Source organism: Arvicanthis niloticus, unplaced genomic scaffold (genome assembly GCF_011762505.2).
Source record: "Arvicanthis niloticus isolate mArvNil1 unplaced genomic scaffold, mArvNil1.pat.X pat_scaffold_338_arrow_ctg1, whole genome shotgun sequence".
NCBI classification, from domain to species: Eukaryota; Metazoa; Chordata; class Mammalia; order Rodentia; family Muridae; genus Arvicanthis; species Arvicanthis niloticus.
The window spans coordinates 15,381-41,790 of NW_023045992.1; the positions used below are offsets into that span (position 1 = coordinate 15,381).

Sequence of the window (26,410 nt, forward strand, 5' to 3'; positions counted from 1 at the left end):
AAACAAACGTTTTGGGTTGTTTACTTGTTTTGGTAGCTAAATGCACCATCACTCCTCATGCCTTCCCTCTTTCCACATTACAAGGAAAGCTCACAACTTTCCTCTACCAACCTCTGCCCAGTGAAGGATTCAGAGAAAACAACTGGGCTGTACTGTGCTTTTGTGGGCAAGACGCCCTGACTGACTCACCGCCCTGACTGACTCACCGAAGCAGCAATGATTGACTTCACTTATAGTCAATAAGCTATGCAATAATGGATATGCTAAGGTCAGTTTGCCCAGCCTACAGCAGCACTTCACTTTGGTACAGCCAGTTTGGATGTGTCCAAGTTTACCTAAAAAAGAACTGTCCATCTGACTGGTCACAATCACAGCCCAATGGTCAGCCTTTACCACATAGAGACACCTTTCCAAAAAAGACTAAAAACATACACCAACTATCTTTTTCACCACTAAAATTAAACTGAGATCCACTCAGACTGTGTTCCCTCCCTCTTGTCCTCCCGAAGGACAGAAGAAAGATCATCAATGGGTGAAGGCAGCTGCACTGAAGCAACACATAGAGCTGGCTTCACGCCCAGGAGGGGACATTACAGATCTACATTACAGCTCTACACAGTCAGAGAAACTTCTCTAGTAAAGAACTATAGAAATGATTCCTGAGAGTATAGTCTTAAACACACATTCCCACCATCACCCAACGGTACCAAGTGCCCTCACATCTTACACATGGCGATTTCCGCCGAGATGCCCCACGCTATCCCTGTTGGCACCCCCATTGCACAACACATCTGCCCACGCGGGGACACGCACTCTGGCCTCTCCATACCCAGTCCACCAGACATTTGGAGTCGCTACAGTTTCCCTGCACTGCCACTGCGATTAGCATACGGTTGCCGAGCAGCCAATCGCCTCACAGTTCTCTCCTGCCTCGTCCCACCTCCGCCTGCGGTGGGTCACGAGTCACTGACGGCCACACACCGGTCCGCCCCTGTTCCCCAGGACCACGCTTCCTCTCTGCCACAGCGCCCGCCTTCAGCCCCCACGCTGCCCTAAGCGGGAAGTGCTGCAGAGCCACACAGGAGTTCGCAGGAGCGTGCCGGTTTGGATCTGGCTCAAGCCTGAGGCCTTGCATGAGAAACAAAATGAAAAACAACGTCGGGACAAATGGCAATTCAAGGACTACGTGCACTATTTAATAAATTCTGTGGGTAAAGGGCATGGTAGTTTACTGCTGGAATCCTAGCACTTGGGAGATGAAGGCAAGGGGTCAGTAATTTGAAGCCGGTTTTAAGATTTTGAAGCCAGCCACACCTACATGAAATCCAGTCTAAAATGATCAAAAAACAAATCTGTGTTTAGAGAAAAGTGAAAATAGACAAAGCGAACTGGCCACATTGTTAATTACTGGCTCAATTACTGGATATGTGTAGGAAGCCACGGTTAGCGCCATTCTAAGATGGCGCGGACATCGTGTCCTCTCCACTAGTAAACAACTAAGTGCGGCAGGTTCAAAAAGGCAAAAGCGCGCCAAAGTCACTGCCCATCCCGGGGCGTATTATGGGTAATGAGTGAACAGCCAATCAGAAGTGAATACGTCACTCTAGGGTGTATTTAAGCTGTGCCTCTTCCTGACTTTTCATCTTTCCACTTCTGTTGTTACAAGTAAAGCCTCGTCTGTGGTACCCACCCGAATACTGCCTCATGTGTCTCTCTTCCATGGGTGAAAGGGGACACGGGAGGCGCACGGAACATCTGTTGTCGAAAACCTGGGAATTTCAAGGTGCTGTGGAAGGCCCCCCGAGACTTGGGGTGGGTTAAAAGACTACAGGATCGAGGTACATCTTTGGAAGGTATGTTTGGGGTGGAGGCCTTCATTGCGAGTGGATATTCACCCATTGCCTCCGCTGCAGTAGTTGGCCTCTTGCTTGTGCTTTTGCTGTTAGCTTATTTGTGTTGTGAGGATTCAGCCGGCAGCACAGCTATTAGGGCAAGTCAAGAGGTTTCAAGACTGGTCCACTCCAGGCTATCAGAACCAGAGTGTGTTAGATGGCATCAGGCCAAAGGGCCTGGGGATCAGGCCAAAGTGCCTGGAGAAACAGATAAGGCCAAAGAGCCTGGGGAGACAGAGTACTCAAAAGGAACAAGGGCTACTGCAGAGCTAGTTAAGCTTAAGGGCCCTTCACCAGCTGGTGAAGAGAGAGTGGAGTTCGAGAGGACCCCCCTGTACCCCATTAAGGAGCATGCGCCCACAGATCTTAGCAGCTTCAAAGAAGATTTGACGCAAGGAGAGGAAAAAGGGCCAGGAGATTGGAGACAGCTACAGCTGGCATTTCTGGTCTTTGAAGTGGCAGAAGGCGCCCGTGTTCATGCCCCAGTAGACTATAGGCAGGTCAAAAAATTAGCTGAGGCTGTATGTGCATATGGAGTTGGGGCTGATTTTGCTGTATCCCAGGTGGAGAGATTGAGTGCCACTGTTGTGGCGCCGGGGGACTGGCGGGACACAGTGAAGGCGGTGCTTGGCAGTGTGGGCCAATGCCTAGAGTGGAAGGCCTTGTGGTGCGGGGCACTGAAGGCACAGGCCAAGATTGATACAGGCACTGAGGGACAGCAATTGTGGACTCTTGACATGCTGGTTGGATTTGGTGTGCACGCGAACGACCAGACTGCTCGTCCCTGGCAGGTCTATGCACAGGTGGCGACAGCTGCTGTTGAGGCCTGGGGGTCTCTCCCCAGGCAAGAAAGGAGTGATCTTTGTTTGTCCAGGGTGACTCAGGGGACCAGTGGGTCCTTCTCTGAGTTTGTGGCCCGCTTGACTGAGGCCACTGACAGAATCTTTGGGGAACCAGAGCAAGCAATGCCAGTGATAGAACAGATGATCTTTGAAAATGCCACAGCTGAATGCCATGCAGCCATTGTCCCTCGAAGGAACAGGAGGCTACAAGATTGGCTGAGGGCCTGTTGTGGCCCAGTAAGGGGAGCTGTTTGTGCTTATTCCACAGGTGAAAACAATTCAATTTGGGCCCCTACGCGGCTGGTTTTGATCGTGAAGAAGGAAGCCAGATTGTAAGATGACGACCCTGATTCTTCTGATACTGATGTTCGATTTGGAGATAAGTATACCACTGTGGGCCATAGTTAGATCTTGGCCTGTTCCCTTGCCAGTACATTCAAATGCTGCAGCGCTGCCTTTGTTTACAGCTATTGAGTGTTACTTGGTTGCCCTGGCCTCAGGCGCATCCGCCAACAGCCTGAGTCATAAATGCTACAAATTTTTCATTAAATTTTACACTTTGTTTTGTGGCAGCAAAACTTTACAGCATAAAGGTAATCTACTTGGTGTTGATTTTAGATAGAGAAAAGATATAACACGTGTCTTTTAAGGTTTACAGTTTAAATTTAAGGTTCAAAGTTAAAGTTAAAGCCAAAATGCACAATTCGGCCTAGCCAAGCCTCAGAGAACAGGCTGGAGGGAGGTTACATTTACATTTGAATTAAGACAATACAGACTGAGCTACAGAAGCCCAGGTGCTAAAAGCTCCTTTTGTTCTGGGTCTTCAGACCAGGTCCTAGAAATGTGCTTACTGGAATTTGTCTCTTGTCTTCATTGTTTCTTGTGAGAAGAGGGATAAATCTAAAATCCAAAGACTTTACAACAGTCTGTGGGCTAAAAGTTATGATTATGCTGGAGAAATTAAAATTATGTCTACTTCCCTCCATGAGTATAACTGTACCTGCTGATAAAATACTGTTCAAATTATTTTAATTCCTTTTTATTCAAAGTTGTTAAAAATGAGATGCCTTGGATTCCTCTAATGTATGTAACAATTATTAGAGAATAAGGTTGGCTTTTATCCGATATTCTCTTTTAATATATATTATTCATTGTGTGATACTTTATTAGTGGATTTCTCTAAAGAAGTTTTTTCTGCAAGCCATTGCTCCAATACAACAAGCTTTAAAATATTTTTTGGACTACTTGTTGCTCCAAAAAGGATTCAAAGACAGTGTCTTTTTAATATTTGAGACAAGTTGGGCTAGAGAGAAGGCTAGATTTACAATTTAAAATATAAAGGCTGAACTCCTAGCAACCACATGGTGGCTCACAACCATTTGTGGTGGGGATCTAACGCCATCTTCTGGCTTGTGAGTGTACATGCAAAAAGAAAATGGTTTACTTTTAATCTTGATTTATTCTTAGTGATTTTTAAAAGTTGTTAAGAGATATTATTTGGCTAAAACCTCATCTTAAGCTTACCATAGGAGGATTTAAACCTCTGTTTGATGTTTTCAAAGGGATGCAAGTCCTAAATTAAAGCATATGTGTATTTTCCTGAGTTTATCCTGCTTCAACACAATTAAATTATGTGTTGTAGCCACTGTTTAGAATGTTAAAAAGAATGTATCTGCCTTTGTCTTGTTGAATGGTATATTTCATGAAGTACAAAATGTTTCAGCTACATGATCTAATATCTCTAGCCATTTGGATAACATTAAAATTAGTAAGGTGTTTAGGAATGCATCTGCACAACCGGTGTCGGTGTGTGTGGACCCCCCCCCATTTTTCTTTAAATACCAACTTTCAGAATAATTCTGATATCTTGGATTGTAAGAATGTTACATGCTTTTTGGCACAATGCTGGAATGGATCACTAGACCTAGACATGGTTAATCAAGTTACAGCAGCTACTGTTGAATCAAATTTCAGAAAAGACCTCTAAGGCTTTGACCATTTTACAGAAAGTGGATGCATATCAGGCATCCTGTTGGTCAATCAGAGTTGATTTGCTCCAGGTCCATATGGAGCAGCTCACAGATGTGGTTCAAATGAGCTGCGTGTCAGCAACCCCACATCTAGGTATTACACCTCTGAGATTTGTGAATGATACATTTATTCAAAGCCATAATCTTTCTGCTTATTTAAAAGAGAATTGGACTGGGGAGTTAGACCAGGTGCAGTAGCAAATGCAGATCTGGATCTTGAGCCTTGATGGAGTGTAGATGGACCCTGTTTCCCCTGGTGATTTTACTTCTTGAATTTCTTCTGCTTTTTCTTTCTTTCTTAAAGGGTGGGGATAGGCCTGTTTGATGCAGCCCTATGTTGTGGATTGGTGTTCATGATGGTTGGTCTGTAAGCTCAGAGCCCAGCAAAAACGTGACAAGGCCGCTAGCGCCCAAGCACTCGCAGCCTTGGAGCAAGGATCTCCCCCTGAAATTTGACTATCTAGGCTAAGAAAGTAGCCGATGACTGAGACCCTCAGTCGATGCACCCCAAGGGTTCAGCCCATTGTACTGGGTCAATGAGAGGTCTAAGTCCAGCCAGCCCTTGCCTAAATAGCTGTGGTACCTGAATAGTAGGTTGACAGCCCTTGCACTCCTGGGAACTATATTCCATTGCACAGGGACAGGTGTCAATTCCTCTTTACATCCCCTTAGCCCTTGCACCCAGAGGACTTGTTTCCATTGCACCTGGTAGGGTAAGGGAGAATCTTCGGGCTGTAAGCTCTTGATCGCTTATTCCCCCAAGATGGAGTTTGCTTGATCGGGCTTGAGTTTGAATCTTGATTAGTGATGCGCTTCATAGGCAAAAGGCTGTTCCATATTAATAATTTAAACAGTGGGAGATGTAGGAAGCCGCGGTTAGCGCCATTCCAAGATGGCGCGGACATCATGTCCTCTCCACTAGTAAACAACTAACTGCGCAGGTGCAAAAGGGCAAAAGCGCGCCAAAGTCACTGCCCATCCCGGGGCGTATTATGGGTAATGAGTGAATAGCCAATCAGAAGTGAATACGTCACTCTAGGGTGTATTTAAGCTGTGCCTCTTCCTGTCTTTTCGTCTTTCCACTTCTGTTGTTACAAGTAAAGCCTCGTCTGTGGTACCCACCCGAATACTGCCTCATGTGTCTCTCTTCCATGGGCGAAAGGGGACACGGGAGGCACGTGGAACAGATATGTACTTGATGATCACTATTTTAATCTCTCATCCCATTTTAGCATTTTACCTGTAGGAGAAGCGTTATTTCCTTTTCTTATAGATGTTTCATTGCCTGATATCTGTTTAACGAGAGATGGAAAAAAAAGTTGGGTCTCTTTTCTCTCTGGTACAAAGAGCAGTGTCTGACTTATGGGAGTGAGGAAAGCTCTGAGTGAAATCAGTCCTGAATGAATGTGTGTTATTAACATGAGCACATCCCTATCAAGAACCACTCAAACTCCTATGAAAAGAGATGGCAATACCTTCCTCTGGTTTGTGTGCATGTGTTGACAGTATGTGGAGAAAATATCCACCATACCTTTGCTTCTTCCCATATATTTTACACCTGAAGATGGCTCCCATACAAACTCTGGTCTCTCTGGTCATGGCCTTTCAATATTTAAGACTTCTCCATTCTTCATTCCCCCTTTTGTTTTCTTTGCTTTTGGGATAGGGTCTCACTCTAGCAGGACTAACCTCCCTTTGTATAGCAGGCTGGCCTTGAACTCACAGAGATCCCTCTAGCTGTGGCTCCCAACTGTTGGATTAAAGGCTGTACCATCATACCCCACTTACTTTCCACCTTCGGAGACATCTCTGTCCCTTCACTACGCATGCTATACCTTGGGCTTTGAGTAGATGCTCCAACAGCACATGAGTCTGAACATTTCTCTAACATGTTCTAAGATTTAACTTGCTAGACATGTTGGGTCATGCTATAATCCTGACACTAAGGAGGCTGAAAACAGGGTTTACCACAAGTTTGAGGCCAGACTAGGCTACACACTAAGTTCCATATCAACTGGGTAAAAAAGAGGACCATCTCCCAAAATAAAGATCGGAAGAGCTAGTTCAGTAGGTAGAGTATTTGCTTTCTATCAGAGGGCTGGATCCTAGCACCTAGAACAGGCAGGTCACAAATGCCTTTACCTAAACTATAAAGGATCCGATATCCCTTTCTGACTTCCATGGATACTTACACACATACATGTGCATACATATACACACATAAATCCTCTTAAGAGATAATTATAGGGCTGCATTCCTCCCTTGGAGCCCTTCCCACTCTTCGGAATTTTTCTCCCCTTTCCTTAATAAATCGGGGCCTATGGGTGGTACTTTCTACCAATACTGAAAACCTGAGTTTGATTCCCAGAAAACACTTTGCTAGCATTTCTTCTAGGCTCCACCCCAGTTACCTGGCAACAGCCAGGAATGCCAGACTCCCTATAAAAGGGGTTACTTGCCCTCCTCTCTCTCTCTTACTCTCTTACCCTCTTCCCTCTGTCCCTTTTCTCCCCATTCCCCTCCCCGCCTCTCTCTCTCTCTCTCTCTCTCTCTCTCTCTCTCTCTCTCTCTCCCCCTTCCTCCCTCTCCCTTTCTCCTCTCTCCTCTCTCCCCCCCAACTTCCCCTCCCCATGCCCTAATAATAAACTCTATTCCATACTCTACCCATTGTGTGGCTGGTATCCCAGAGGGAAGGGATGCCTCAGCAACACACTGCACCTCTACCAACCATATCCCTGACTTCTCTTTCTTTTTTTTTTATAAAACACAACACACATGGTGGAAGGTAAGAACGAATTCCCACAAGTTGACCTCTGTGTAACAACACACACACACAATAAATAAATGTAAAAATTTTAAAAATAAATGTACATTCATTCTGCAATGATAATTAAGCAAGTCAATAAAACAATACTATTTAAGATACTACTTCTCTGTAAGCCTTCCTTGACCTTTTCAGATAATAATGACCACATTGTATTTTTTGTTTGTTTTTCAGACAGATCTCAATAAGGAGCCATGACTGTCTTGGAATTCACTATGTAGACCAAGTTGAACTTGAACTCACAGAAATCTACATGCCTCTGCCTCTGAGTACTGCAATTAAAGGCATGCACCACTCTGGCAACCCACAATGTATTTTGAGACCCCAATTCTCTTTCTATGTGCATGCGCACAGATCAATTAATTGCAAATATATTTACTTACTTTACTAAAGTAAGTGTATTTAAATTTTGGTTTTGGCTTTTTGTGTGTGGTAGTTTGAATCAGAATGGCCCCCAATAGGCTCACGTTTCAATTCTTGGTTCCTTGTGAGTGGGAAAGATTAAGAAGTGTGGCCTTGTTGGAGATACTGTGTCACTTGTGGTGGGTAGCCATTCCCAGTAAGCTCTCTCTTTGTAAATGTAAACACCCAGCTACTGTCCCCATGGTCATGCATGCCTGGCATCCTACTCCCCTCCATGATGGTCACGACTCTGAAACTGCATGCTCTAATTAGACTTTTTTTTTTAATAAATTACTTTGGGCCTGACATCTCTTCCAAACAGAAACTAAGAGTGTACAAGCAAATGTCCCACTTGGGTGTAGCCCTCCCTCACAATCTACCTTGTTTGAAACTGGTTCTTGTCTTGCTACCAACCGAAGTCAGCTAGCCAGTGTAAACTTATCAGCCTTGAGCAGGCCAAGCAGACCTTGAACATTTGTCAAGACAGGTCTTAATAACCTGTACAGAGACATCTGCCTTGCCTGTAGTTACAGGTTTCCATCGAGACTTAGCTCTTTTGGCTGATGTGCTGACCTTGCTCTACAACATACTCAAGCTGAATCAGAAGATGGATTTTGTAGTTTTTCCCTTTATAAACACAGTGCTTATTATTAATCTTTGAGCCTTGATCAAAACCTTCTTGTCTTGGCTTCATTCTTCTCTCGCCCCCTGCCCTTTTCATTTCCAGCCCTCCATTCAGGTGAACCCTATTTGTCCTTTAGCCACCGGATGGCTACAAGCCAGTCTGCAAGCCTCCAGGGATTCTTTTCTCCCTAGTACACCTCTCATGGTAGGAGCACTGACAGTACCTATTCGTGATACTGGAAGCAAACTGGGTTCTGAGGATTCCAACTTCAATCCTCACATAATCAGGCTAAATGTGCTACCCACTGACCTACCCTCACTGCCCACTGTAGAGGTCTGGTTCTTCATGTGTGAAGAGAATGAGCTGTGCAGCTCATCTCCTCACAGGCACAAGTGATTATCTCATTTCAGTTCCTACTTAGTCGCTAGGACAGGAATGTGACAGTGAGTATGTTTTTCAAGACAGGGTTTCTCTATGTAGCCCTGGAAATCCTTCTCTAGACCAGGCAGAAACACACCTGTCTCTGCCTCTCCAGTGCTGGAATTAAAGGAGTGTGGCACCATGGTCTGACTATGACACTGACTATGACTATGACACTGTATTATGATTGGAAGACATTACTGGTTTTTGGCGTTAGGGTGTAGCTGAGGCTGGGTCTCACTCTTTACCTAGACAGTCCTTGAATTTATGGTGATCTGTCTGCCTAACCCTCTCACATGCTGGGATTACAGACATGAGGCATCACACTAGGTTTAGGTCTTTCTGTTTTCCTTTTTCCTTTGTTTGGACACAGGCGTCTTTTATGTAGCCCAGGGTGATCTACAACTCAAGGCCCTCATCCTCTAATACCCCAGTGCTGTGACTGGAGACATGCAGTATTTCAAAAACCAGAGGCAGAATAAACATAAAGAGAACTATCAAGAAACACAACTCAGGATTGTCACGCTCAACAGGAGAGCTCTGTATGGACCCATAAATACTCATGTGTGTGTATCTTTGTCATAATGTGAATATTGCTACTGTATTATGCTTTAATCTCATAAATATGAATGTTGTTATTGTATTGTGTTTTAATTGTTAATTGATTTGAGTGTCACTCCAGTAAATACTGAATTACTTGATGGTTTAAAAAAAAGAAAAAGATATAGGGGACTGGGAGGGAGTCAGTCAGTCAGTCACTGCATGTGATGTAGGCCAGGTACTAGGTACTCAGGAGGAAAAAAAAGAAAAATCCAAAGTTCAAGAGCAAGAGAGCTGGAACATGTCCACAATCCTCGTACTCAGGACGTTATAGCAAGAGGAATGCACTAAGTTTGAGGGCAACCCGGACTAAAAGTAAGAACAGACCACCCTGGGCTGCACAATGAAAAACTCTCAAGAGGGAAAATACAGATAGTGACATACCTGAGCAATTAAGAGCACTGGCTGCTCTTCCAGAGGACCTAGGTTTGATTCCCAGCACCCACATAACAGCCACAACCATCAGTAATTCCACTTTCAGGGTATCTTCTATTCCTCTAGCACCAGTCATACAGACAAACACCCATACACTATGAAGCACAGCTTAGAAGAAACATTGGAGAAACCAGAATTGTCAATTACACATGCCTATTTTCTTCAAAGCAAGGGAATGAATGGTGACTCATCACCTGGAGTGCTGAAGTGACTAACAACCTTATGACCCTCTGTTTGTCAGTTAGGAGGCAGCCTCCACCTGACTCCCCAATGTCCTGAGCTCTGCCTCTCAGTGAATAAAATACACCCCTATGAAAAAGGCCCCATGTACTGTGCATTCTCCACCAACAGAATCTATCCTTATGCTTCCCACAGACCCTTCCTCACAGCCAGCAGTTCTCAAACTGTAGGTCATATAATCAGATATCCTTCCTATCAGATATTTACATTTCAATTCATAACAGTAGCAAAAATACAGTTATGAAGTAGCAACAAAATTTCATGCCAGGGTTACCACATGAAAAACTGTAGTTAAAGGGTTGCACCATCTGGAAGGTTGAGGACACTGGAGTAACCCTAGTCTTGAGCACTGTTATCAGCCAAAAGAATCTCTCTTATTGTACAAGGTCACAGGTGCTTGGATACTTTGCAAAGAAATTTCAGTGTAGCCATCCCTGAAGCTTTGTTATAAGAACTGTCACATGGAGACTTTTCCCTCAAAGCTTTACTATGTTTAAATGTGTAAGGAAAGCAAATCAGTCCCTGAAGGGTATAATCCAGTCCTGCAAAGATGGTACTGTCTCCAGTCTCATTCTTCACCAATTGAGGACTGTGTTAACACCTCCCAGGAGGCTTGTAAGAAAGATATTCATGGCATTAAAATATGTATCTTTGAAAGAGGGATGTCTGGCCTGGCATTGGTGGTGCATACCTTTAATCCCAGCACTTGGGAGGCAGAGGCAGGTGGATTTCTGAGTTCTGAGTTCTGAGGTCTAACGAGTGAGTTCCAGGACAGCCAGGGCTACACAGAGAAACACTGTCTCGAAAAACCAAAAAAGAAAGAAAGAAAGAAAGAAAGAAAGAAAGAAAGAAAGAAAGAAAAAAAGAAAAAAAAGAAAGAAAGAGGGATGTCTATATTGATGGTTCAGCATTTAAAAGAGCTTGCTGTAAAACAAGAGGACCAAATGTAGCAGAATTTTAGCAAAGCATAAATGAATTATGGCATGATAGCACCCAGGCTTTGAAGTAGTCAGTGATTGTTATCTGAGGTTTTATGGATTGTTCCTAAGGAGTCTCAGAGCCTTTGCCTAGTTGAGTCCAGAGACACACCAGGCAAACTAGGAAGTCTCATCAGGCTGAGAACTCCTTAGATAATGATTCCTTAGATAAGAGGTTTTAGTATTTAGACCAACTTGCTAAAGCTCCTTTTGTGAAACAATAAAAAGGCATCTGCTAAGCTGCCAGTGTTCAGGTGTCAGAGCTGGCCCCCTGCTGCCAGCAAGGCCCTAATGCACCCTGCAGTATCCCTCTTTCCTGGAACACTGACAGCCAGAGGGTTTTGGTTTCTTTTTCTGCCACTGTTGTTCCTCAATCCTTCTGAAACCAATGACCTCTTTTTTTTTGTATTATCATTGCAAAGATCAGAGACTGCAGCACTCAGCACAAGGCAGGCACTATCCCACAAACACCCGTGACCCCTGCAGGAGTGCTGGCATCCTGCCTAGACAAAAGCAAGGCATACTCCAAGTTCAGGGAGAGAGCCTGTCTCAAAGGAGGAAAACAGATAGAGAACACCTGCTGCCTCTGCCGGTGCCTGTGCACCCTCACACACTACACACAAATATACCTCCCCATACATTTGAAAAAGAAAACTGAAGGACTTGAATGTTGGTACAGAGGCTTGGGTCGGTACAGAGAAGAAGACATGGGAAAGAAGAAAATTAGGAAAACCACTAGGGGTGGGACGGAACTCTGAAGAAATCTAAAGAAAAGCAAAATATTAGAGGTTGGAGAGATGATTTTCTGAAAGACCAGCATTTGTTACCCAGCACCCACATCAGGAGGCTCAAATCCACTTGTAATTCCAACTCCACAGAGTCTGTCATCTCTTGCGTCTGATGTGCATGTATAATTTAAAATACACGTACAAAATGAAAAACTTAGTATTACATGGAGGGGAACACTGATTCAACTATTGGGAACTACAGATGCCAACAGTCAGGCATAGTGGCACACACAGCACCCAATTTTATTTTTTATTTTCTTTTTAGCTTGGCTTGGCTCTGGTTTTATTTTTATTACTTTGTTTTGTTTTGTTTTGTTTCAAGACAGGATTTCTCTGCATGGCCCTCGCTGTCCTCAACATTTGACGTGTAGATCAGGTTGGCTTCAAGCTTACAGAGATCCGCTTACCTGTGCTTCCCAAGTGCTGGAATTAAAGGTGTGAGCCAAGGAGCCCAGATACCCATGTCAGAGCCCCGGGAGTTACTGTTACAAGCTATCATAAGCTTTCTAATGTGGGTCTTCTGAAATAGTATGTACTCTTAACTACAGGAACTGGGTTTTTGAGACAAGGCTAGCCTCAATTCACTAGATAACTGGGGATGAGATGGATTCCTGATTCTGGTTATTCTACCTCCTCAGTGCCAGGATCAGAGGAAGGTGCTGACACATCTGGTTTTCTATGTGGTGCTGAGGATGGAACTGAGGGCTCCATTGATGCTAAGCAAACACTGTTCCTGCTAAGCTGAACCCCAACCCCATTTGTTTGTTCTGAAAAAGAACTTTGTTGGGAGCTGGAGAAATGGCTCAGTGGTTACGAGCACTGACTGCTCTTCCAGAGGTCCTGAGTTCAATTCCAAGCAACCACATGGTGGCTCACAACCATCTATAATAGAATCTAACACCCTCTTCTGGTGTGTCTGGAGACAGTGTACTTCTATACATAAAATAAACCAATAGTTCTTTAAGAAGAAAAAGGAGAAAAGAAAAAAGAAAAAAACTTTGTTGGCATTTGTTTGTTTTTGTTTTTTAGATAGGATTTCATTGTATAGATTGGCTAGTCTCCAACTCCACTTTTTGAAGAAGCTGGCCTTGAACTCACAGAGGGATATGTCTGACTCTGCCTCCTGAGTGCCAATTTTAAAAGTGTGGGCCATCAAATCTAGCCTTGGCATTGTTTTAACCAAACACTATTCAGAAATACGTTGCCTCTGCCACCTTAACACTGTATTTACCTTTCTTAAGAATTTTCTTGACTTTCACATAGTTCCCTTGCTTGGCATATTCATGAAGCTGCACTTCCAAGGAGTCATCTGTTAAGGTGCCAAGCAGCACTGGACAAGGGACTGGAAAATGAACAGCCCGAGACATTCTGTTGAAAAGAGAACAAACACATTATTCTTACACCTCACAAATGCAAAGAAGCAAGTGCTTTCTTTCTCCTCTCTCCTTTCCAGATACAGACAAGCCTGCTCTCACCATGGAGATCAAACTGAATTTCCATTCTTTTATTTCCCTCTGCCAGTTTAATTCTTGCATTTTTTCTTACACTCCTGGAGTTGTTTGAATAAAAATGCCCACCATAAGCATCCCAGCAATTGAGAGGCAGAGCCAGACATATCTTTATTAAGTTTGAGGCCAGCATGGTCTACAGAGTAAGTTCCAGGACAGCCAGGGATACACAGAGAAACCCTCTCTTGAAAAACAAAAACAAAACAAAACAAAAAGGCAAGACCTGATCCCCCATAGACTCATATATTTGAATACTTAATCACAAGACAATGGAACTGTTCAAAAAAATAAGATGGATTGGAACATGTAGCCTTATTGGAAGAAGTCTGTGTGTCACTGGGTGTGGGGTGTCACTGGGTGGACCACTTCCTTCTTGATGGTGCAGGGAACTGAGCCCAACCCCTTACACATGCTTAGCAGTGCTCTACAACTGAGCTAGATTCTAGTCCCACACTTTTCTTTTGCTATTTGATGTTTTAAGACAGATCTTAAAAGTTGCTTAGGCTAGGTCTGACCTCTGTAACTCAGGTAAGCCTTCAACATTCAATTCTTCTGCTTCAGTCTCCAGAAAGAGCTAGGATTATAGATATGTACCATCAGACCCAGTTTTAGATTCTTTCGTACTTAGAAAACTGTCTTGGGGCTGGAGAGATGGCTCAGTGGTTAAGAGCACTGACTGCTCTTCCAGAGGTCCTGAGTTCAATTCCCAGCAAACACATGGTGGCTCACAACCATCTGTAATGGGATCTGATGCCCCCTTCTGGTGTGTCTGAAGTCAGATAAATCATACTCACAAATAAACATATATTTACAAAGAAAAAAGAAAACTGTCTTCATTAACATAGTTGACACTTGCCGGGCAGTGGTGGCACATGCCTTTAATCTCAGCACTTGGGAGGCAGAGGCAGGTGGATTTCTGAGTTCATAGGCCAGCCTGGTCTACAGAGTGAGTTTCAGGACAGCCAGGGCTACACAGAGAAACCCTGTCTCGAAAAACCAAAAAAAGAAAAAAAGCAAAAAACAAACAAACAAAAAAAAGTTGACCCTCAATATCTGAGGAGGAATGGCTCCAGGACTTCTCACAGATGGCAACTTAAAGTCATGGATGCTCAAGTCTCTTATAGAAAATGGAATAGTATTTGCATGCAGCCTACACATACATTCCCAATGAACTTACAATGCTGCCAGAATTACTTGCAATACTGAGGATGAGTCCTATACAAACAGTTGCTAGGCTGCACTGTTTACAGAATAAGGCCTAGAAAAAAAAGCTTGTCCATTTTTACTACAGGTGAAGCAGTGTGATAAATAGTGTAACTATATTAACTGTTGACCTAACAGAAACTAGAATGACCTCAGAGATGCACACCTGTGGCAGATCATTTTGATTAGGTTAATTGAGATTGGAAGACCCACCCATGGCAGAGAGTGCTGTTTCCCTGGACTGGGATGCTGGGCTGAATAAAAAGGAGAAAGTGAGGCAAGCACAGGCATTTGCTGCTCCGTTTATTGACTGTAGCATCAAGAAATCCTCCTCCTCAAGCACCTCCCAGGGATTTCTCTGCACTGACAGGTCAGAACCCCAAACTAGAAGCCACAGTAAACCCCCGCTCTTTAAGTTACTTTTGACAAGGTATTTTAATCATCGCAACAGAAAAAACAAAACTAAAAACCAAGACAGGTAAGTTGAGCCAGGATCCCACTTTCTAACACAGGGTATCCTAAAAGATGCTAGACAACTCAGACATGGCTTCAAACTTCAATCCTTCTGCCTCAGCCCTTTAAGTGCTTGGATAACAGGTGTGACTTACATAGGTAATTTTTTTGTTGCTGTTGTTTTGAGGGTTTTATTTAGAAAAGGTTCAATGTAGCTCAAGTTGGCCTACAACTCACTATGAAGCCGCAGATACTCTGAACTCCAGATCCTCTTGCTTTTACCTCCCAAAATCTGGAATTACAAGGCAAGCACAACCATGCCAGGCTTATTGTTTATTTGACAAGGCAGGGAAGGGATCTCATACTGTAGCCCAGGCTGGCCACAAACACAAAGCAATCTGTCTGCTTTAGCCTCTTAATACTGGGATTTTGGGCATTAGCCATGTAGGAAATCAGATGCAATTAAAAACTATTTTTTCCAGTTCTAGCAATTAAGAACATTTACTATTCTCACAGAGGACCCACATGGTAACACACAAACCAGTCACAATTCCAGTTCCAGGAGGTTCACTGCCTCTTTCTGACCTCCTATGACAATAAACACACACACTACACAGACACATATGCAAGCAAAACAGCCATATACATAAAATAACAGTATTTTTAGACTCAGAAAATTCTAAAGTAAGTCTCCTGAGACTCAGAAAGTAAACAACTCATAAATCTCAGGAAACTTGGCAGATGCATAAAGCCCCTCCTTCCTCAAGGTTATATAAGCAGCAAGGTCTGCTAATACAGAGAAGACTCTTATAACTGTCCAACTGCATTTAAGGTATATAGAGAACTCCAGGGTTCCAGCTTTTGGGAGGATCACATACAATGGGGTAGACTTTTGGTGATGAAGCCGGCTTTGAGTCTTCTATGCTCCTGTACATAACCCCTCACCCATAGTTCTATAAGTAACCCAATAAACTCATTGGTTCACCAAGTTAAACTTCGGTGATATCATTATTCTAGTGTTTCATCAGTTCTCTAGTTAGTGTGAGTAGACATTTTCTCATGTCTCCCAGAAACATTATCACACTACAGATGGAAATAGTGGTATGTGCCTATAATCCCAGCATTTGGGAAATGGAGGCAGAAGAATCAGAAATTCAGCAAATTTGAGGCCAATCTGGGCTACAATGAGATTCTCTCTCTCTCTCTCTCTCTCTCTCTCTCTCTCTCTCTCTCTCTAAAATAATTAGAAGAATATAAGCTCTGACACATTAAGATACAAAAGGAACTGTTCCATTGCTGGGTAAATAAATGACAGCCTATGTTCCCAGTTTATTCTAAGATCTTGGCCTAACTTTGTTACCTTCCCATGGAACTGGTAAGAACAGGATAGGAAGCAGCCAGGTGGTTTTAGAGCAGAGGGCTACTAAAGTTTCCCTTGACTAAAAGCACTGGCCTTGTGAGAAATTCTGTCCTTGCCTAATTCTAGAAATATTTAAGCCAAGATGTCTTTGGTTCTGCTCTGGCCAGAAGTAAAGATATCACAAGGGAAGTCTGTTCTCTGTTCATCTCTCTCTTTCACATGAGCATCTTTCTTAGAACTGTATATGAAGACATGACAAAAACTGTGAGTGACACCTGGACATTTCATGGTTGAGCCATCTCCCTTCCCATTTTTCACCCCAGTTTCTGTTCTGGACAAAACCGCTCTATTGGAAGGTCAGTGGTATTCCACTTCTGAGATCCATTCTGCTACACAGCAGCTCTGCCCACTTCCTCTCAAGCTCCTACCTATCAGTCTATACCAAAACATTTTTTCTAAATCCATTCTTCTATTATCCATGAACTTCAACATAAGAGTCTGGGGGCTGTTGGGAGCTGACTCCTAGCAGAAAGCAGCTACTACCTTTGCAGCCATCTCAGGCCATATATTTCCAGGTTGATACTTTCTTCCCCTGATAAGAGACTTGTTTTTTCTAGCATAGTATTTCTACAAACAGCCCACAAAAGTTGAGCACACTCTGATAATCATCTTGTTTTTCTCAGACATACCCGGGACTTGTTGTTTAGTGTCCCAAGCTGCACTCCCCTGCTTGTGCTTATATATCTATAATTGCCTTTCAATAAACAAGACTTGATCAGACACCCTGTCTTGTCTCCATTCTTCGCATCTCTTGTCCCTCCATCCCCACTCTCCTTGCAGACCCTGTTGACTGACCTGCAGGCTAGGTCAGGGGACCACTGACTATGTTTCTGTGTGACTATGAGCTTCTGGAACCCTAACTCCCCACCTGCAGAAGAGGAAAAGTCTCTATCAAACTAAAACCACTTTCTCCATGTTACAACCTGAGAGCAATGATTCAGCACAGATGAAAATGCTCAACTTCTCCATCCACTAAGGATGATAACAATAACCAGAGAGTTGTTGAGAGGTTTAAATGAGCTAATAGGTGCTAAATACCTAGAACTGTCCCTGGTACCCAGTAAGTTCTCTATAGCTGTTAATGTGCCTGAAAGCATGTGGTGGTTTGAATACGAATGGACCTATAAGGATTACTCATGTTTGCATGCACAGTCCCCAGTAGATAAAATGAAATCTCAGTTTTTGGAAACTAGATCTCCAAGGTAGAGGTGTTGGGAGATAACTTTTAGAGATGTTTGGGTCAAGGGGCACCACACCTATGAATAAATTAAGGCCTTTTTTTCACAAAGAGGTTTTTTAGCAAGAGAGTGGGATGTACAGTTATAAACAATAGCATCCAATTTCTCTCTTTCTCCCTTCCTCCTCTTTTCTGTATGCCTTTTTTCATGGAATAAGGCAAGAAAACCCTCAACTAGATGCAGCTGCTCTAGACTTTTAACTTCCTGACCTGTGAGAAATAAATCTCCTCTGGGTATGGCCATTCACACCTGTAATAACTCCCGCACTTGGGAGGCAGAAGTATGAAGAGCACTGTGAATGTTGATGCCAGCCTGGGATACATACACAGTTCCAGACCAATTTGGGTTATATGAGAGCTTGTGCCAAAAACAAATGGTGGGGCATGGTGTTGCACTCCTGCATTTCATCACTTGGAAAGTAGAGGCAGGACCAGGAGCTCAAGGTCACAAGCCTGGTGGCAGGAGACTCATCTGCTACACATGTCCAAGACCAGCCTAGGCTGTAAGAAACTCTATCCTCCTCTGACCCCCAAATAGCAGAGTGTTGCTGTTTATGTTGTAATTATAATACTCAAGAGACTGAGGCAGAAGAATCAGCAGGTATGTGAGGTTACATTGTCTTAGTTACTTGTTTTGTTTGTTTGTAGACATGTTCTCATTACGTAGCTCTAGCTGTCATGGAATTTACCATGGCCTCGAACACAGACCTGCCTGTCTCTGCCTCGCAAGTGCTGGGATTAAAGGTGTGCACCACTATGCCCAGCTGTCTTATTTTTATATTGTTGTGACAAAACACTGTGACCAAGACAGTTTATAAAAGAAAGCATTAACTGGGCTTCTGGTTTCAGAGGGTTAGAGTTTATGGTGGCAGCACAAAGGCATGGCAGCAGAACTACCTAACAACTCACATCTCGATTTCATGTAGGAGGCAGACAGAATACTGGGAACGGCACTAGTCTCTTGGAATATCAAAACCCACCCCAGTCACAAATGGTCCTCCAACCAGAACACCTTTTAATCTTTTCCAAACAGTTCCACCAGTGGAGAACAAACAGTCAAACATAATGAGTCTAAGGAGGCCATTCTCACTTAAATCACCACACACAAAGAATTTTCTTTTTAATATGTTATATATTTATTATAAATTATAAAGCTATACAAAAAACATAAGTTGCTCAATGTTGTCTTAACTGACAGCATGAGACTGTTAAAACTACACCATTCTCATTTACAATGCTCAGTTTAAGGAGGACAAGTGGCAACCCGTCTTCAAAAACAAAACAAAACCCATGAATTAACAAGCACAAACATCAAGGGCAAGACAACTATGGACTACTATTTGATGAGGAATTAATAACAATTTAAATATAATAATCCTTCAGTCAGGAGGCTTGAGATTGTAGGTCACTTCTGAGAACTATCATACATCCTTTGACTAAATGTGAAAAGTGATTTTTAAAAAATCCTAGTGCATCAAATGTCTCTATATATGTAAGCTTTTTTTTTTTTTAAACAAAGTGTCACTCCCCTCTCTACTTTCTTATATTCCAAGATACTAGGAGGAAAAAAGAGTTATTTTCAGTATAATTTGAATGTGTAAATACAGATAGATGCTTCCACCCTTTTGGGTGTTAAAATATTACCTCTGGTATTTCAAAATGTGCACAGTAGCCATATGTATTTAGAGATTAAAACCATCAAGGTGGAAGAAAGGGAGAGAGGCTGCTAAAAAAGATGCTTAGTCACCCAATAAGTAGGGCATCTACTAAGCAGTATGCCACAAACTAGGATACTTCAGCCAAACACAAACATAAGGCTGACTCACAAGAGACTACAGGGAGATGAATATGAAGGAAGGCATACAAAAAAAAGTTCTAGAACACCAAAGACCATAGAGGAACTTTTATGCATCTGTTCATCAAAAATAAGCAAACATTACAAGAAGCTACTATGCTGAATGGCACACAAACACTAATTCTTTTATTTAATCAAAGATCAGGGGAGAGTGCACTTCGGGATACCACAGGGGTAGCACATCTGGAGTGCAATGGACGAGCCTCGCCCTGGGAAAACAACCTTTGTGATCATGGTATCTCCCCTGCCAGGTAAGTATGAGTTGGGCAGGCCACAGTATTACCTCACCCTGATCATCGACACACTGTACAGTTACGGTCAATTATACTACACAGTCTTTTGGCCTTGTTTTCGAGACTACACAGGTTTTATCTTACACAGATGAGAGTAGAAACTTCTAAATACTTGATGAAAATACTCCGTCCAACCCCCTCCCCCCCAAAAAAAAATTAAAAAGAAAAAAAACCAGGGACCTGATTTTTGTCTCTTTGCATATCCCCACCACTTTTAGTGATGTCTCAAAGGTTTTTTTTTTCTCTTTTCCCTTTTTCTTCCAGATGTATTAACTCTTAAACCACTCCTTGCTGCTATTACAATGCTAAGGCGATTTTACGTTTTTCGTTGAATCTTTTGCTAGTAACAGAAGTTTTAGCTTGGATCTGTCATGAGCCGTCTGAATAAGGCAGCACAATAGGCTGTTTCAAGGCAATTGCTACTGCATTTAAGAGAATCGATTAAATTCCTCGCTTCTACTTCTCAAAATTGCAAAGAGAATTCGGTCAACAAAATTCTGGGAGGACTACGTATTTATTTGTAAAACGCTGTCTGGGTTTAAGTTAGCAGTCAGTGCTCTTAAACACTGAGCCATCTCTCCAGCCCAGAAAGAAATTCTAAATGACTTGGGATTGAAGGGGAATGAGAACCGACAAGAGAGTATAGCACTGTTGCATTTGAAATCAATAATTGACTTTTAAAACAAATATACATAGAATGGATTTGTGTCCTGAGTCACAGAGGGTGTGTTTAAGTCTCAGGAGGTGTGTCCTGAGACAAAAGGGGATGTGCTTAAAACTCAGTGGGCATGTCCTGAGACACAGGGTGCATGTTTAGCATTCATGGGGCATATCCAGAGTCACAGGCAGCATGCTTAAGACTAAGCAGGCATGTCCTAAGACACAGAAAGCCTGTTTAGGACTCTGGGGGCAAATTTAAGACTCAGGGGGTGTGTCCTGAGTCACAGGAAGTGTGCTTAGACTGTAGCATTATTCTTTCATGATAATGAAGAGTAGACAATTGTTCAAAGGCTTGACTGTATTAAATACACTCACAGGGTTTCTGTCTTCATGTTTCCATTGTTATGAAGAGAAATCATGAACAAGACAACTCATATAAAACCAACAGTTTAATTGGGACTGGCTTACAGTTTCAGAGATTTAGTCCTTTTTCATCATACAGGAAGCATGGCAGGCATGAAAGAAAACATGATGCTATCGAAGAAGCTTCTTGATCCAAAGGCAGCCAGGAACAGACTATCTTCCAGGGAGCTAATAGGAGGGCCCATTCTGCACTGGGTGGAACTTCAAAGGCCACCCCCACAGTGATTCACTTCTTCCAAAAAAGCCACATCTCATAATAACTTCCTCCCACTCCCTGAGCCAAGCATATTTCTACTACCACATTCCACTGCCTGGCCCCCATATGATTGTGCAAACACATGAGTGTATGGGGACCATATTTAAAAATAGCATAATACAAAATATGTGAGGTTCAAATTAAAAAGTCCTCATCATCTACAGAAGTCTAATAAATGTTAAAAGTCGAAAGATCAAAGTCTCTTCTGAGATCATTCCAATCATGTAACTATAATCCGCTATGCTTTCAAAAATATAGCACATAATATCCATCCAAATTCACAGGATATAGGTCACCATTCCTAATCACCATTGTGAGGAAATACTGGGCAAAAAGAAGACCAAAGCCAGCAAGGAAATCTCCAAACTCTGCATCTCCATTTCTGATGTCAAAGTGTTCTTCAGATCTCCAACTGTTTCTACCCTGCTCACTGCAACACAATTCTTTCTCTTTGGCTGATTATATTTCCTGAAAGTAGTTTGCCTGAGAAGGTATCCCACAGCTCAGGAATCTAAAACTCTTGGGGTCTCCAAAGTAATTTCAAAATTACAGCTTCTTGTTCCAGTATTTGGGATCCACAGATGATCTTCTGTGCTCCTCAAAAGAAGCTGGGTCTCTCTCCAGCTCTGCCCTCTACAGTACACTAGGTTCTGCTTGACTCCACTCAACTGCTGCTGCTGTTCTTTCTGCTCATTCCATGGGACTGACATCTTCAACAAGCTGGGTTCTTCTGTGACAAACAGTCTTCACTGCATTCCTCTCATGCTCCCTTCATGGTGCCAAGCCTCAGCTGCGCTACATGAAACATTCATGCCTTAAAACTAGTGCCACCTGGGTGAGTCTTACCCAGAACTGAGTCAAGCTTCATCACAAGCGACAACCTTGGCTACCTCTGGAATACAACTTCTTTCTCCTCTCAGAAAACACCAGAAGATGTCACCTCAGTGGTGCTGGTTTCTTCTTCATCACCACTAATTTTTTAACTACAGCTAACCAGCATCAATTGTCTCAGTCGTTCCTTCTATTCTTTCCTTGAAAAACAGAGCCACATGGACAAAGCTCCCGAGTTCCTCTGCTTTCTGGAGCTGGAACTTGGCCCCTTCTGCTACTTCATCACCAGTTTTCTAGTTTTCAACAACTTCACTGCCTAAGCTCGGCTGTCCTTGTACTTGCTCTGTAGATAAACCTTGAACTCAGATCTGCATGGCTCTGTATTCTGAATCTTGGGTAATACATGTGTAACACTTTGCCCATACCTAAGCTTTTCCTTACTTTAAACATGTTCTGGGCCAGGAAGACTTGATTCAGAGATGTGCTTGATGTTTATCTGGGATTTACGGAATATACCTCCATGTCTGTACTTAAGTATTTTATTTTAGATCTTAAAATGATAACCCAGGATAGTAATCACAATTCATTAATTGTCAACTTCACACATAGTGGTAACTCTTGTGTCCACATGAAAACAACAACTAGGTAATAATAATGCCTAACATGATACAGTTTTCCTTCATACAACTTCAAATCCATAAGATTAGGTGGAAGGAATCTTGCCCTAATGTCACCATTCCTTTAATTCCATTTAATATCATTGATCACAGAATTTAGCTTCATTCAACTTCCTGGTTAGATTTTCTCTTTTGACCTAAAATTTTATATTTATTTTCTTTCTAAGATTACTATCTTGCTCAAATCATCATGAGAATAAACATAGGTCAAAGGATTTGCTGGCTTCACTGAGACTTCCTTTGTCAATGCAATGAACATCAACCTCTTTACCTTATCTTCAAGGACACTCTACAGACAAAGGCAAAAGGCAGCAACATTCTTCTGCAAAACATCATAAAAACTATATACAAAGTTCAAATCACACTCAGTACATATGTGTTTCATATTCCTACTAGGTTGGCACAGTAAGTTCCACTTAATGTATATACAGATCCAAAGTCTAAACATCCACATTGCTCCATAAAACAAAACAAAAAACCACGGTCAGGTCTATCATAGCAATGCTTAAATCTGGGGTAGTAACTTCTGTCTTAGATAGAATTTCCATTGCTAAGAAGAGACATTGAAACTAAGGCAACTGTGTTAAAGGAAAATATTTAATTGTGCCTGGCTTACAGTTTCAAATGTTTAGTCCATTGCCATCATAGCAGGAATGTCAGCATGCAGGCAGCCATGATGCAGGAGAAGGAACTGAGAGTTCTGCATCCTCATGTGAAGGAAGTCAGGAAGAGACTGTCTTCCAGCCAAGTCATAGGAGGGTCTGTTTTGTACTGGCCTGAGTTGGAAAGATCACCACCATAGTGATGCAATCCCTTCAAAAAGGTAACATCTCCCACAAGGCACATCTCTTAATATTGCCACTTTGTAGTGTCAAACATATTTAGATCACCACAGTTTATACCTACTATAAATTCTTTCATGCTTTTAAGAATGATTAGGACATGCAGAGTCTTTAATATTTTGATTACTTTCAGATGGCTTCTCTCTCATATGTGTTCATTTCTGTATTCAGAAACCACTGTGGCACGTAAATGATTTCCCAACTTTAGTACAATCAAAAGATTTCTGCTCAGTTTGTGTTCTTTTATGTCTTTGGAGAGTACAGAGATATGTACAGGCTTTACCACATTCATTACATCTGTAAGGTTTCTCTGAAGTGTGTGTTCTTTTATGATACTGGAGACCACTCTGACATGAAAAGGCTTTACCACATTGATTACATTCATAAGGTTTCTCTCCAGTATTTGTTCTTTTATGTCTTTGGAGATGGCTGTGACATGAAAATGCTTTACAACATTGATTACATTCATAAGGTTTTTCTCCAGTATGTGTTCTTTTATGATATCGGAGACCACTGTTAGATGGAAAGGCTTTACCACATTGATTACATTCATAAGGTTTCTCTCCAGTATGTGTTCTGTTATGATATTGGAGACTACTGTGACATGAAAAGGCTTTATCACATTGATTACATTCATGTTTTTCTCCAGTATGTGTTCCTTTATGTCTTTGGAGACGACTGTGACACAAAAAGGCTTTACCACATTGATTAAATTCATAAGGTTTCTCTCCAGTATGTGTTCCTTTATTATATTGGAGACCACAGTGACATGAAAAGGCTTTACCACATTGGTTACTTTCGTACAGTTTCTATCCAGTATAACTTCTTTCATGCCTGCAACAGTAATGGGCACATGTGAAAGCTTTAACATATTCATTAGCCTGATCAATCATTTTACCAATATGAATCAATTTTACAGTTGGTCTAATAGTAAAGAACACTCAGATCATAAGGTTTTATCCCTTTGATGTTCATGGTTGTACTTGCTCACTGTGGATTGCTTTACCTCAGTGAAAATGCCTGTGATGGTAAGGGCATTTACTACATGGCTCACATTTATAGCTTCCTTTTCTATATGAGATTTCTATATGATGTATTTCACATGTCTGAAGAAATACAAAACAATTCAGAGCATTAAAATGCTGATAACATTCTTAGTTTTCCTGTAGTGTGAATCAAACCACAGGAGCACTGTGAACCAGGATGAACAGAAGAATTTCCAAACTTCTAGTACCTATAGAGATTTTCTGCAATGTGACATTGGGGCTGTTCCCAGTAAAGTCAGAAAATGAATTAACTGAAAACACTATCAAATTCAGAAAGTCTACCAAAGGCAGAATACTACATATCTTCTCATTGTTCTGAAATAGATAAAGGTACATTCTTTTTAAATATCCCTATGCTCCCACGGTTGCATACATTCTGACAATTGAAACACCCATTAAAACAGCAGAACAAATGAAAGGTTTCTACATTGAATGCACACACATTGACTTTTTGTTCATTGTAGACATTATTAATGTTTCTCCATGACAACATTCTTGACTCTCATAAAATGACCTCACAATAAACTTAAAAATTTCACCACAAGAATATGAGTATCACCAACTTTATCATGGAGTAATTGCTTATTAGGTTATGGATACATGTTTATCAATATTCAATGTGCAACATCTAAATATTATGAGACTATACAAATTGGTAGTTACACAATATGGTTTTAATGGAGATACATATCAAATAAAGGAATCACTGAAGGCATTGTTTCCTTCTCTTCTTTCTTACAGAAATGCCTTGCAAACACCAATCAGATAACTGACATTGAGGTACACAGTTTTGGAAGAATATTATAATTATAGCTACAATAAAATGACTGATATTTTACACACTTGCTTTCTTTTAGAACTTCCAGATCATATTAAAATTTTCTCACAGGCATATTTGTATCAGTTTAGACAATAAAATTACCTTTCATGACTTCTAGAAGTTTGATGTTGTTCTTCAATATAATGGTCTTCCAAATAATAGCCTAAAACATGGTACCAGAAAATGAATGATATGGTATTGGAATTAAGCAAAATTCAACTTACTCTGAATTTTCACAGCAATGAACCTGATTTATTCAACTCAATATTACTTGTTCTCTATTGAAATAAGAGATGATCATCAGTAACACAGAAACATTTTTTTTCTTTTATATTGAAAAGCAAAAGGAAATTCACAGACTTACCTATAGCAGTGAGGTTCCAGTAGGTCTCAAGCATCGCATCTTTGTAGAGATTCTTCTGGGAAGGATCCAGCAAATTCCACTCTTCTTCAGTGAAGTTCACATGCACATCATCGAAACTCACTGCTTCCTAAAATATTCCATACATGTGTACAACACAAAGCCAGATACTGACATCACTACAAAGTAAAGTTATGCTTCCTAGACAATATATTCTTATAATTCACATGATTCCTCCACTTATTTTCTGACACACGAATTATAAGATAATCACCATGTCAGTTTAGAAGAAACTTGAAATACTGACATTTGGACCCTTGACACAGGGTTCACCTGTGTCACCCCTGAACCCTTAGAATAGGATATAGCCTTGCAACAAAAATGGCAATTGAGAGAGATATGCAGGAGGAAACAGATCAACTGTACTGAGCACACATCTGAAAAGCTGTA

At 41.8% G+C, this 26,410-nt stretch overlaps 1 long non-coding RNA gene, 1 other non-coding gene and 1 pseudogene across 2 annotated transcripts; all 3 read right to left on the reverse strand.

Annotated features, from left to right (window-relative positions):
* Positions 1-469: 469 nt before the first annotated feature.
* LOC117701933 (small nucleolar RNA U3) lies at positions 470-675 on the reverse strand. Its single transcript, XR_004605900.1, has one exon. It is a non-coding gene; the product is annotated as a small nucleolar RNA U3 (small nucleolar RNA).
* Positions 676-19,860: 19,185 nt separating this feature from the next.
* LOC117701931 (U1 spliceosomal RNA) lies at positions 19,861-20,010 on the reverse strand (annotated as a pseudogene).
* A 4,431-nt stretch (positions 20,011-24,441) lies between these two features.
* On the reverse strand, positions 24,442-26,398 carry LOC117701930 (uncharacterized). The gene is made up of 3 exons (XR_004605899.2): positions 25,964-26,398; positions 25,702-25,762; positions 24,442-24,567 (listed from the first exon to the last, which is right to left on the reverse strand). It is a non-coding gene; the product is annotated as an uncharacterized LOC117701930 (long non-coding RNA).
* Positions 26,399-26,410: the final 12 nt, after the last annotated feature.